At 39.7% G+C, this 13,587-nt stretch overlaps 1 long non-coding RNA gene across 3 annotated transcripts in view; it reads right to left on the bottom strand.

Annotated features, from left to right (window-relative positions):
- LOC131509948 (uncharacterized) overlaps positions 1–13,587 on the bottom strand; it is a 227,078-nt gene that overhangs the window by 126,540 nt on the left and 86,951 nt on the right. The window contains exon 4 of one of the 3 annotated variants that reach the window (XR_009260822.1): positions 12,554–13,173. The exons of the other annotated variants lie outside the window; for them this stretch is intronic. This is a non-coding gene — a long non-coding RNA (uncharacterized LOC131509948). Of the gene's footprint in view, positions 1–12,553; positions 13,174–13,587 lie in introns of those variants that run through there. 3 annotated transcript variants of the gene reach the window in all.

Genomic DNA, 13,587 nt, shown 5'->3' with positions numbered 1-13,587 from the left:
CTGGGTAAAGTAAATTGAAAAACTTCTAGAAAGGCGACCATTAACATTCACGATGCCATTAAGAACATTTATGATTCATGGAAAGAGGTCAAATGTCAACATTAACTGGAGTTTGGAAGAAGGTGATCTCAACACTCGTGGAGGACTTTCAGGGGTTCAAGACTTCAGTGGGAAAGTAACTTCAGATGAGGTGGAAACAGCAAGAGAACTAGCACTAGACGTGGAGCCTGAAGATAGAAGTGAATTTGAGCAATCTCATGATAAAACTTGAGTGAATAAAGAATTGCTTCTCATAGATAAGCAAAGACAGTGGTTTCTTGAAATGGAATCTACTCCTGGTGAAGATGGTAAGAAAACTGCTGACATGATAACTAAGGATTTAGAATATTAAACTTAGTTGACAGAGCAGCAGCAGGGTTTGAAAGGACCGACTCCAGTTTTGAAAAATGTACTGTTGTGGGTAAAATGCTATCACATGCTACAGAGGAAGTATTTGTGAGGGTCAATCAATGTGGCACACTTCATTATTGTCTTTTTTTTCTGAGAGAGAGCGCGCGCGCACTTGTGCATGTATCACATGTGTGCATGAGCAGGACAGGGGCAGAGAGAGAGAGAGAGAGAGGGAGAGAATCCCAAACAGACTCTGTGCTCAATGCTGAGCCTTATGGGGGGGGGGGGGCTTGATCTCACAGCTGTGAGATTATGACCTGAACCGAAATCAAGATTCAGACGCTTAACCCACTGAGCCACCCAGGAGCCCCTATTGTTGTCTTATTTTAAGAAATTGCCACAGCCAACCCAACCTTCAGGAACCATTACCCTGGTCAGTCAGCAGCCATCAACACAGAGGCAAGACCATCTACCAGCAAGACTAACAAAGCACTAAAAGCTCAGGTGATGTTTAACATTTTTTGAGATAAAGTATTGTTTAATGAAGGTATATACATTGGTTTGTTGTTGTTTTTTTTTTCAGACATAATGCTGTTGCACACTTAAGAGACTACAGCACAGCTTAAACATAACTTTTATATGTGTTGGGAAACAAAAAAATTCATTCGATGTGCTTTCTTGCAATATTCACTTTTTTTGTGATATTTACTTTATTGTGGTGGCCTGGAACTGAACCCGTGGCATCTCCGAGGTATACCTATACTGCTGAAATGTAGATAACTGCTAAACCCACATGATGGGCATAAGTCAGAGTGGGAAGTTCATTATACTTAACCTCTCTACTTTGATGTATATTTGAAAAGATTCAGAACAGTTAGTTATAATATAGGATTTTCAGATGCCATCACCAGGCATTAGTTAACGCTTCTCCGTCCTCAGCTCTGCTTTCCTCACCTGTCTGTGTCCTCTCTGAGATGAACTCTCTCCTTTGGTGATAAACACGGATTCTGGGGACCGACATCATTCTTAGAGCCAAAGACCCTTAAGAAACGACGGTGCCATCTTTTTCCTATTAGTGTTAGCAAAATTCCCAGAGGAGCCACATCTCCATTTCTGAATTAACTACTGTTGCCTAGGAAGAGAAGTTCTGACATGGCAGCCCAAAGAACGGAAGGCAGATGAGTGTGGTGATTACACTGTGCTCGCCAGCCTGACTTCAGATCCCACCTCTGTCACTCACCATGCGGGACAAGTTCATCAACTTCTCTGGAACTCAGTTTTCTCATCTCTAAATTAAGGGCGATAATAAAAGTACTTCATGCTGTCATTATAAGAATTAGAAGGTTAGTATACTTCAAGTGATTAGAACAGTGCCTGGAATGTAGTAAGTCCACTAATTCTAAATAAAAATATAGTATTATCTGCCAATCCCTGTAGTGCTGAAGATAAAGTCATTCCTAGCAGAACCATATGGGATGGGACGCCATAAATAAAAAAAAGTTACTTTCTAGGAGATAGGCATATGAGAAGGCATACTGGTCAGACATAAACTCTACAAATCATAGATATCCCACCATCATATACACATGCTTCACTGCTGTAGCCAATTTTTCATTCATAGAAAATTCAAAGACAATCTTCATTCTAAAGCTGGTAAAATGACTTCAAATGCCAAATTAGAAGGGTGTAAACTGAGATCATTTTCCTAGATGTCATTTAAAACTCCTCCTAGGAGTATTCATTTACATGCAGACAGAGCATTCATCAACATTAGTCCTATCTATTATAAAAGTCAGCTTGGTAAAACTTTAATGTAACATCCTCTGGTGATTGATCCTTGACCTAGAAACCTGAAGCTTCAAATCTTCTGAAAAACCCTTTAATTCAGATATTTCATTAACTCCAATATTTTTACAGCATCTTCTGCTGAGAAACCCATACTAGATTTTAAGCATATTGAAAGCAAGGACTTCATTATTCATCTTTTTTATTGCAGCATATCTGACACAAAGTATTAATTTATTCAAGAAGTATTAATTGGCTCTCTGCCTGGCTCTGGTAAATTAAAGAGATACAGTCTATGCCTTCACATATCAAATGTTTATGAGACAAAAGGGACAATGTGAAAAAGTACTAAGAATCCAGAAGGAGGATTGTTAGGCTCGAATTCCAGAGAGATTTGAGGTCTATCTTAGTCCAGGACTCAGGAATACTCTCCTATGGATAGGCAGTTGAGTGGAAATTTGAAGGAACTGATCTGGAGAATTGGTTAGAGAAGACTCATTCCAGGCAAAAGGAATACACGTGTGAGAGGAGCGTAAGGATTGGGAAGACGTGAGAACACCTCATTGCTATAATAGTGTGCAATGTGGAAAGGAGACTGGGCAAAAATATTCCATGAGCTTCCTTTAAACAAACTAGCATTTGACCAGGTCAGTCATGGGACACTACTTAAATACAGCTCATGACATAAGGGGCCCTGTCCTTTCTCACCAAGCCTGGAAAAATTTAAGTATGATTTAGATATGCTGGTCATGAGAATTTACCTCTCAGGTCTACTGCAGGAATCACAGTTGGTCATGGGTCGTAGCCTTGGAACTATGATCTGCCATGCATTGCACTGAGGCCATTGTTCCCAATGGCTTCCAGCCAATTACTGAGCACAGCAGGGAAACTGAGGCATACTTGTTCCTGGGAGATAGAAGCTCGTCTGATGGGCAACTGTGGTTGAAGGATTCCCATTCTGCCATGTTGAAGAGCACAGCAGTCTGGACCCTTCCTATGCAGGCTTCCTTCCTTCCCTTCTCACAGGGTCAGATGGCACACAGTCTGATGTCTTTCCACACCTCCTCTGGCTCCTCTGGCTTCTTCCTTCACAGGTATTTCCCCCCAGTAAAGTGCTTGCCCATCTAATCCTGTCCTAGTGCCTGCTTTTCAGAGGACCCAAACAAATAGTCCAGACTAACCATATATGTGTCTTATCCTGTGAAGGGAGATAGCACAGTCGGTTACAAAGATTTTTTTTCCTGATGGCCGGTTAGGCATAGATATGGAATCCCAATGAATATTTAATGAGTTCCTTTGTTAACTTAGAAGAGATCGTCATGGGCCAGGTTGTAGAGGGTTTGAAATCCAAGTGATAGGGAGAGAGAGAGGTGAAGGGGTGAGGAGATGGGAGGAAAGCAGATGGGGAAGGAAAGAGAGAGAAAGGTGGGCAGGTGGAAAGGGAGGAGTGCAGGAGAGGAAGGGAATTTGAAAACAAAAGAAGTTTCATTGGGACAGGGGAAGAAAAAATACAACACCCTTTTTAATTCTGTTGAAATGACAGTCTCTTGTCCTTGGAAGGCTTACTCTTCTCTTTAAGAAAAAGGTGTCATCACTATATGTAGAAGGGAACTTGTGTGATCGCTTAAGTCTAGGACAGAGAGAGGCACTCTTTAAGGGAGAGGATATATATATAGGACACCAGCCTTTGTATCGTGTAGATTTGTAAATTGAAAGAGCCTAACTTCTGGAGTTTAAACTCAGATTTTTTTTTTTCCCCCGGCTGGTATGTCTTTGGAGGTCAAGTCACTTAGGAAATTCTTTCTCTAGTTTCCCTTTCAGAGTCCAAATATCCCTCTCCAAATATTCAGAAGCAAAATGTGAGGGAGCTTGAAACAATGACAATCCATTCCTGATGTGAGACCCAGAAAGAGATATGACCTGCAATGGTGGGTGAGAGGCTGTGAAATCTGCACTGTCTGTTACGGTAGCTACTAGCCACATACGGCTGTTTGCATTTCTAGTTAAATTGATTATAATCATATAAAATCTTAAAGATTAGTTCCAGAGGCCCATTCATGACATTTCAAGTACATAATAGCCACTTGTAGCTAGTAGCTGCCATACTGAAGGGCCACATAGAGAATATTTTCATCATCACAGAAAGTCCTAGTAGACAAAGTTGTGTTCGATAGACAAAAGTGCAGTTGGGAAAAAGAGAAGGAGAGTGGAAAAGTGAGGGTGCAGGAAAATCTTGCTCTCTGGCAACTGGTTCTAGGGTTGGCCCCATGTCATGACCAACAATCACGGACAGGATAAATACCTTAGGAAAGTTTCTCCCACATATTTAGCCTGTCATGGATTCTCTCTGAATGGGATTATGTAACTTGAACCACAAATTTAAAATTATTAAGTATTCTTACATATTCCCTGTATATGGTAACAGAAAAAAAAAATTATTTAACTGACTGTGCCATGTTTTCCTTCTAGAACAGAGTTTCTTGACCTTGACACTATTGACATTTGGGGTCAGATAATTCTTTACTTGGATTAATTCTTTACTGTGGGGCTATTCTGTGCATTTTAGGATATTTAGAGCATTTCTGGCTTCTATACCCCAGATGCTATTAGCATTCCCACCCCGTCGTGGCAACAATTATAAATGTCTCCAGACATTGTTCAATGTCCACTAGCAGGAAAAAATCACACCCCTGTTGAGAACTACTGACCTAGTATATGACACATGGTGTCTATAATATGGTCTTGGGCCTGGTCAGAAAAGTAATTGCCACCTCCTATCCTGAGCTATAACCAAGCAGTGGCCTGTGACTGACCTGGCAAAATAACACTTTGTTTAGAGGAAGTTCATAAAATAATTTTGGCCAGAAGGATGAGCTAACCTCATAATAAGTACTTGAAGAAAGAAACCACCCCTCAAATGCATGATGTGTATCACGACTGGGATTGACTTAACTAGGATGAAGAAATCATATAATTTGCTGGGTCTACAGATATGTAAGTAACTCAAATGTGTGTTTCTTTTTTTGGTATCAAAAGATAATTCTAGAATAAAATTCCCTGTCACAGTCATTTTAAAGTACATCCACACTGTCAAAAGTCTAAATAACTACATTTCTCACTCTCTAAAAATGGAAGGCACTAAATAATACAACACTATGTTTTAACCTGAAGATTTCATACTCAATTCTAATTCAAAAATATATTTGCTGACATCCATGCTTTATAAAATAATTCCCTTGTGACAATTATGTACCTTGAGCAGAATTACCAATGCATCTGTCTTGAATGCTTAATATATTCTATGGCAAGTGCCTTGAGAATCTTCAATTCTGCCACTACCAAGAGAAAGAAATATTAACCATTCAGAATGAGATGATCATATTAGATTTTGTGCACAAAGAAAATCACAACTTAAACGGATGTCTCTCCAGAGCCCAATGTCACTACTATTAAAAGACTACAGAGTCCTGGAGAATAGGCACCATGAGTCTTACCACTCCTTCCAATAGCGTCCTACACTTATTAGGCACTCAATAATGTATTTGTTCAGGAATAAACTAACTTAGACCTAACGTCCTGAGTGTATCGCTATAAAACTTGGACCAGAATAAAAGTCCCTCAGTTCCCAATCGCTCTTGTTTTTTAATGCAAACAATGTAAGAGGAATTATGTATGGTTAACAGACTGTGCAACTTGGAACCTAAAGGATCAAATTTCTTTTCAGTTGCTCTGGTCACCAGCACATCTTCTCCACTGGTTACATGTTAGGTGACCTTATGAGTTCCCTAATTTTCTGAATTTCAATTTCCATACCAATAAAAAGAGATAAAAATGCCATATTATTTTGAGATCTTAAATGACAAAATCTACTCAAAGCTTTAAGCATACAGGCTAGCACATAAAAAGTGCTTTCTAAATGTTAGCTATTAAGTTTATAATTTACTTTCACAGATATTTACATGTTATTTAGAAACAATTACAGTGGCAATGAGAGATCACTTTCTTAGTAACAATCTATTTGCACCTTAAAAAAAAGCACCCCATATCAAATATATGCTTGATGTTAATAAGAGGTAGGGTATGGGGCACCTGGGTGGTGCAGTCAGTTAGGCATCCGACTTTTCATTTCGGTTCAGGTCATGATCCCAGAGTCATCGGATCGAGCCCTACATTGGGCTCTGTGCTAAGCATGGAGCCTGATTGGGATTCTCTCTCTCTCTCTCTCTCTCTCTCTTTCTCTCTCTTTCACAGTGCCCCTCTTCCCCGCTTCCCTGCTCACATGCTCTCTCTCTCTCAAAAAAAAAAAAAAAAAAAAGGAAAGGAAAGGAAAGAATAAAAGGAGGTAGGGCATAAGTGGCACAACCTTCTAAAATAAAGGAATTTAATAATCTTTTTTTAGGTCTTGAATTTATGTTAAATAGAATTTAGAAATTAATTTGAGGAGGATTGATATAGATATCATTCTGAGCCTTGCCATCTAAGAATATGATTTCTAACAGTATTGTCTTATATCTTTCAATAATTTTAAATTACTTCATCCTTAAAGGTCTATCTTTTCTTAGGTTTGCCTCTAAGGATTCTGTAGTTTTTATGGATTTGTATGTGGGATATTGTGGGATATTGTGGGATATTGTGATATATTATTATCACATTTTCTAACTGGTTAAAGCAAGAATAGTATATATGATTTTGTATATTGATTTTGTATCCTGCAATCTTGCTGAAGTCTCCAGTTATTGCTTATATAGTTTGTATTCTCTTATATTTGCAATGCTGACAATCATATGCAAACAAGCAATAAATTTCTATCTACCATTTTAGTTTTTGTATGTCTTTTTAAAAATTTTTTAGGTCTTTATTTTTCTTGTCTTATTTATCTGGCAAGAATAGCCACTTAATGGTAAATGCAAATAATGTCCAAGGAAAACATTGATTTATATATATAAATATAAATAAATAAATATTAAAAGAAAGGCAGCCACTCTGGAAAACAGTATGGAGGTTCCTCAAAAAATTAAAGTTAGAACTACCCTATGACCCAGTAATAGCACTACTATGTATATCTTTTTTTTTAATTTTTTTAGGTCTTAATTTTTCTTGTCTTATTTATGTGACAAGAATAGCCATTTAATATTAAATGCAAATAATGCCCAAGGGAAAAAATATATATAAACATATATATATATAGACATATATATATATTTTTAAAGAAATGCAGCCACTGTGTAAAACAGTGTGGAGTTTCCTCAAAAAGTTAAAATTAGAACTACCCTATGACCCAGCAATAGCACCACTAGGAATTTATCCAAAGGATACAAAAATGCTGGTGCATAAGGGCACATGTACCCCAATGTTGATAGCAGCATTATCAACAATACCCAAATTATGGATAGGCTCTAAATGTCCATCAACTTATGAATGGATAAAGAAGATGTGGTTTATATACACAACGGAATACTACTTGGCATTGAGAAAGAATGAAATCATGCCATTTGCAGTAATGTGGATGGAACTGGAAGGTATTATGCTAAGTGAAAAAAGTCAGTCACAGAAAGACTGATATCATATGTTTTCACTCATATGTGGATCATGAGAAACTTAACAGAAGACCACGGGGGAAGGGAAGGGGAAAAAATAGTTACAAACAGAGAGAGAGGGAGGCAAACCGTAAGAGACTCTTAAATACAGAGAACAAACTGAGGGTTGATGGGGGTGGTGGGGGAGAAGGGAAATTGGGTGATGGGCATTATTATAAAACATTATTATAGTAACATACATTTGTTACATGAACCAATCTTGATACTTTATTATTAACTAAAACCTAAAGACTATTTAGATTTCCTTAGTTTTTACATAAGTCCTTTTTCTGTCCCATCCATGGTACCACATACTAAATAATCATGTTTCTTTAGGCTCTTCTTGGCTACGACAGTTTCTTAGACTTTCTTTGTTTTTGATGACTTTGGCCATTTCAAGGACAATGGGTTAGGTGTGTTATAGGATCCCCCTCAACAGGAATTTTCTGAAGATTTTTCTCTCGATGAGACTGGAGTAATATGTATATTTTTAATTATCATTACTTGGAGTGGAATTGTATGAATTCTTTGCTAGTGAAACAATCATATAGTCTCTCTTTAATTTGCTTCTGTAGTTAAGTATATTATCAGATTTCAAATGTTATACTATCTCGAGTCCTGAGAAAAATCAACCTCATCATAATGTATTTTTTAAACGAGGCCTATAATTTTACTTTCTCATACCATCCTTGTCTGGTTTTATTATTGTCTTTGACTATATTCCCTGGGAATCAAACTGTGGGATAGAGATTTATGTGCAAGAACTTTACTGGTGAGGCTCTCAGGATCAATTCCTATGGGGGCAAGGACAGGGGCCAGAGCGGAAGTGCAAAGCAGCTCCCGAGGAAGCCTCAGCAATGTAACTAGGGTCGTCCTTCCAAGCTGTCTTAAATCAATTCGCTGGGGCTGGGCTCTTGACCTACTGCATCTACCAGTCTTGGATGTGGGCCCAGGGGACATTCCTGGAAAGGGACTTAGCTATGAGTGGTCTGCAGCAACCCCTCCCAGCGTCTAGGGGAATGTATGCCTTAAGAGGGGACCTAGGAAGTTTGCCACAGGAAGGGAGAATATGCTTTCCTCCAAACAGGATTTGGAGTGTTCGACAATTCACGGAAGCTACAAGTTGTCTACTCTGTTGACGGGGTGGTAAAACTTGACTTAAAATCCATGTGGGACATGAGGGGAGGTGGGAGGGGAGAGAGTGGATATATGTTTGACTCCCGAATCAAGGGTTTTCGCAGTTTCATAAGTCCTTCATCCCCATTGAAATCAACACTGGCAACGGATGGATTTTCTAAGAGATAATAATTTTAGATATTATCAGATGTATGAGCATAGAGCTATTCACAATAACTCTTACAATATTTTAAGTCACCATTATATAATTATGTCCCCTTTTTGCCCTCAGCTATGTTTTGTGTCCTTTCTTCTTTATTGCTTGTCGACCTCAGTAATCTTTTCAAAGAAACATACTTGGTTTCTGCAGATCATCTCTATTATTTGTTTTCTGTTTCACTGATGTTTGTTCTTATCTTTATTAGTGTCTCCTTTCTACTTTCTTTGGGTTTACTCTGTTCTTTTTCTAACTCGTCCGGGCACATTACTTTTCTATTGTTTTTTTCTTTTTTAACATGTACATTTAAGGTTACAACGTTCCCTTCTGAGCACTGATTTAGCTGCGTTGCATATGGGGTTTTGGTTTTGTTTTGTTTTTATTGTCCTTTTTTTTTTTAGAGAGAGAGAATGCATGAACAGGGCAGAGGAGCAGAGGGGCAGGAGTAGAGAGACAGAAAGAGAAAGAGAGAGAGAGAGAGAGAGAGAGAGAGAAATCTCAAGCAGGCTCCACATTCAGCATGTAGCCTGATGCGGGGCTCAGTCTCACAGCCAACTCAGGTCATGATCCTGAGACGAAATCAAGAGTCAGACATGCCAGATGGACTGAGCCACCCAGGTGGCCCTGCATTCTATATGTTTAAACTAAATGTAATAGAGATTTTCAGTTGTCCTACATTTTCCATCCTACCCTCCTTCGATTTGTTCCAGGACTTTTTGAGGAGTAGGTCCAATTTGTAAGCAGATATGAGTTATAGAAACTCCAGGGTAGCCATACAGATGCCTGGTCAGCTGTGAAACCTATTCATCAGGCCAGGAGAGCGCAGGCCAGATCCTAGTACCGCCACAAGAGAGGCTGGGCAACGCAGAATCTCACCAGAGTGAGATGATATTTGGAGAGCCCATTACTGAAAAGAGTGAGGAATGGATGTTGGGAAACTATTGGCAATATCTGCCATAACTATATACAAACACACAGGGAACGCAGCCATGTGACCTTGCTTTGAATAATGGAGATGCAAGCAGAAGAGATACATGTACCTTTCAATTCAAGTCTTTAAAGAGAATGAGCATGCCTTCTCCTTACCCTCTTCTTCTTCCCTATTAGCAAAAGTCAGCATGATGGTTGGAGCTGGAAGTTATACTGGACGATGAGACGAAAAGGGCATGTTGAGGATGTCAGAACAAGCTAAGAGGCTCCAAGAAAAACAGGACCTAGTGAGAGTTCCCCTGGAGATCTTCTCTACACTTTCTCTTCCTGAGAAATGGCTGCCAAACATGGGCAGGGTGAGTCTCAGGCACTGGTCATCATGGAGTCCCAGTATCAAGCCAGGAAAGGAGTAATGCCAGTGGTGATAGCGAAGCCAACTCTACCCTTACCTGCAAAGTTTTATTTTTTTGCAGATTTATGCATCACTTGCAAAGTAAAGTGATTTTAACCACCTACAAGAATTTTTTTTTTAATTGAAGGGAAGAAGATATTTCAGAGTTGGCCTGACAGACTGTGGATACATAACAGTTAAATGTAGCATCAGTGACATGTTGCGTGTTACAGGATGAGGTTTGAGGGTACCCACAACATAGCACAGTATTCACAGCAGAGTGTTTACCAGCTTGGAGAGACTTGAATAGATTCTGCTCCACCTCTTTCCAGCTTTGAAACTTTAGGGAACCCTCTGTTTTCCCTAACCCATAGGGCTATTCTGAGGTTTTAATGATACTGTAACTACGAAGTGCTTTTTTGTGCCTGGCACATAGTGAGTACTCAATGAGTGGCAGCTAGCCTTATTTCTAGAACTTTAGAGCACTGGCCCAGATCTGGAGTCTTCTCCTTGGCATTGTCTCAGGCCCATGAGTTTCCCTTCCCTTCCCAACACAGGAAGACTTGACATATGCTTGCCACCAAATTCTAACACTGCCGTAGGTTTCTTAGTTTAAGGATTCAGCTTCTAAAAAAATAAATCAGCATCCCCTTTTATGGAAGCCTAAGGATCAAATTTTTATAAAACAGGTTTACATTTAATGACAAGTACCTGTGCCATGAACATGTCGTTGTTAATATTTGTTTCTACGGTGAACTGCACTGAACAAGAAGGTGTTCAGATAAATAACCTCATGTCGTCGGGGGGGATGGGGGGAGCCTTCTTACTTCTTATTAATTCTCGATTCCAAGTGCCCTTTGCACCTATTAGCTCACCATTAGATCAGAGTAGTTATTATTATTACTGAAACATAAGGTTAACATTTCCATCATCACTGGGGTTAAAATTTGCATACTTCTGCATAATTCCTGTGCACAGATGCTTGTACGCTCCGTCTTTCATCTTGCTGTGCACAATTCATCTGGAATTTCTTAAAACTAGACTATTCATAATAGTCTTGAAAGAACTTCAGGGGGAATGTTGAGTTCAACATTTTAGCAGCATCCTTCACTTAAATAAAAAGCTTCAGAGCCTCTTGAAGACATGAACAGTTTTGACTGAAAAATCTAATATCAACCACATGGGCTAAATGATTGCAGAACAAACTTTTTATTGCATTATAAATCTGCCGGAAACAACAACAAAAAAGGTCATCAATCTCTTCCTTACTTCTTCTTGGCATTTTGAAATTACCCTCTTTTCCTTCCTTATTTCCCAACCAAAACCAGGGTATTCAATGTTGTCACAAATTCTATTTGTCAGTGATGTTCCTTTGATAAGCTGTTGAAGCTTGTAGGCCAGATGAGAAGAAATCACGTAAGAACTCAAGCCATTTTTTTTTTAAATCAAGATTGACTAAGGGACTAAATGACTTCCACTTTGTAGTGGAATCAAAAGAAACTGGTCAACAGCCATTATGTGAGAAGAAGGAAAGGCACCACAATAGAGCAGCTCAAAAGGAAGGACATCTGACTTTTAGCCTTGACTTTGCCTACAACTTGATGCATTTTCTTCAACTTTGCATTAGTCAGGCCTCTTGGTTTCAAGGGACAGAACACAACCCAAGTGGCAAAAGAACAGGTGAAAGTGGGGCTAGGATGGAGCCACTCACCAACTGACTCCCATAAAAGGTCCAGGGGTATATTTGGTTCAGGAGTGTCTAGACACAGGCACTCAAATGACGTCACCAAGAACACGGTTCTCCCCGTCCCTCACATCCCTCTTCCTGTGGGTTGACTTCTTTCCTGGGCAGGCTCGCCACACCCTGTACAAAGAGAATTATCGGCAGTTCCAGCTTACGTCTATCAGCTCAGCAATCCCACTGGGAAGAGACCTCCACTTTCCCCATTGTTTCTGTAAGTCCTATGGTCTTTGGAGAATCCCTGTGGATTTCAGACCCAAATTTGAACCAACAAAAAATGCAAATTGTCCAGATCGAGGGTACATGCATCCCACAGCACATGGACTGAAATCCGGCAGGAGGCACTTACTCAAAGGAAAATTAGAAATTAGGGCACTATCACCGGAAAAAGCAGGAGAGGCATCATAACAGTGGTCAGGCAAAAACAATATCCTTCCAGTCCAACTTGTCTTGGATTTCAAATACTCCAAAAATTATATAATTTAGAGTTGATGATGTGAAGTTTTTTACTCTAAGGTTCAAAGCACATTAATTTGAAGAAATTTCTCAAGAAGGGATGGCTGATTGGAACCCTATACCCATTCCCAGTCTAACTTTAGTAATAAGACATGCTAACTTGTGTTAGGAATATAGCACTCCACAAAAGACTATTATTTCTGATGCTGCATAAAGCTAAGTGTGGCCATAGGACTGTGGTAGTCTGGATTACGGCTTCCCAGGATATCCAGGTCCTAGACCCTGGAACAAGCGAATGCCCCCTTACATGGTAAAAGACTCTGCCAATGTGATTGAGTTACGGATCTTGAGATGAAGAGAGTATCGTGGCTTATTCGGGTGGCTCCTAAAGGGAATCACCAGTGTCCCTATAAAACAGAGGCAGAGGGAGATTACATGCAGAATAGGAGCAGGTGATGTGAGCATGCAGAGATCGGAGTGATGCAGTCACAGCCAAGGAGTCACCAGAAGGTGGAAGATGCAAGGAGACTGTCCTCTTGAGCCCCCAGAAGGAGTGCAGCCATGTGGACACCTGCATTTCAGCCACGGAAACAGAGAAATGTGAGAGTATAAATTTGAGTGTTGTTTAGCTACTAAATTTGTGGTAATGTGTTACAGCAGCCACAGGTAACTAATATAACTGAGTTCTGGCAAATAAAATATGAGCAGAACGGGAGGTATCCAGCTTCTAGCTCGTGCCCTTTAAGGGAAAGGTGCTTCCCGCCTTTCCCCTCTCCCTCCCCTGTCCAGTGGCTGCAATGCCAACATGCTGCTGAGCCATCTTGGGCTGCCACTCATTATGGGAATAAAGGGAACATGCCTGGATAGTAGAGCAACAAGATAGAAGGAGCCTGGATCCCCAATATCCACTTTGAAACCTCAATTTAAGAGATAAATAAAACTCCGTCTTGTTGAAACCACTATATTCTGGGGTCTCTTATTACAG

Source organism: Neofelis nebulosa, chromosome 4 (assembly GCF_028018385.1).
Source record: "Neofelis nebulosa isolate mNeoNeb1 chromosome 4, mNeoNeb1.pri, whole genome shotgun sequence".
Classification (NCBI taxonomy): Eukaryota; Metazoa; Chordata; class Mammalia; order Carnivora; family Felidae; genus Neofelis; species Neofelis nebulosa.
The sequence above is the reverse complement of the archived record's forward strand: the minus strand, read 5'-3'. Positions and strand labels throughout refer to the sequence as shown.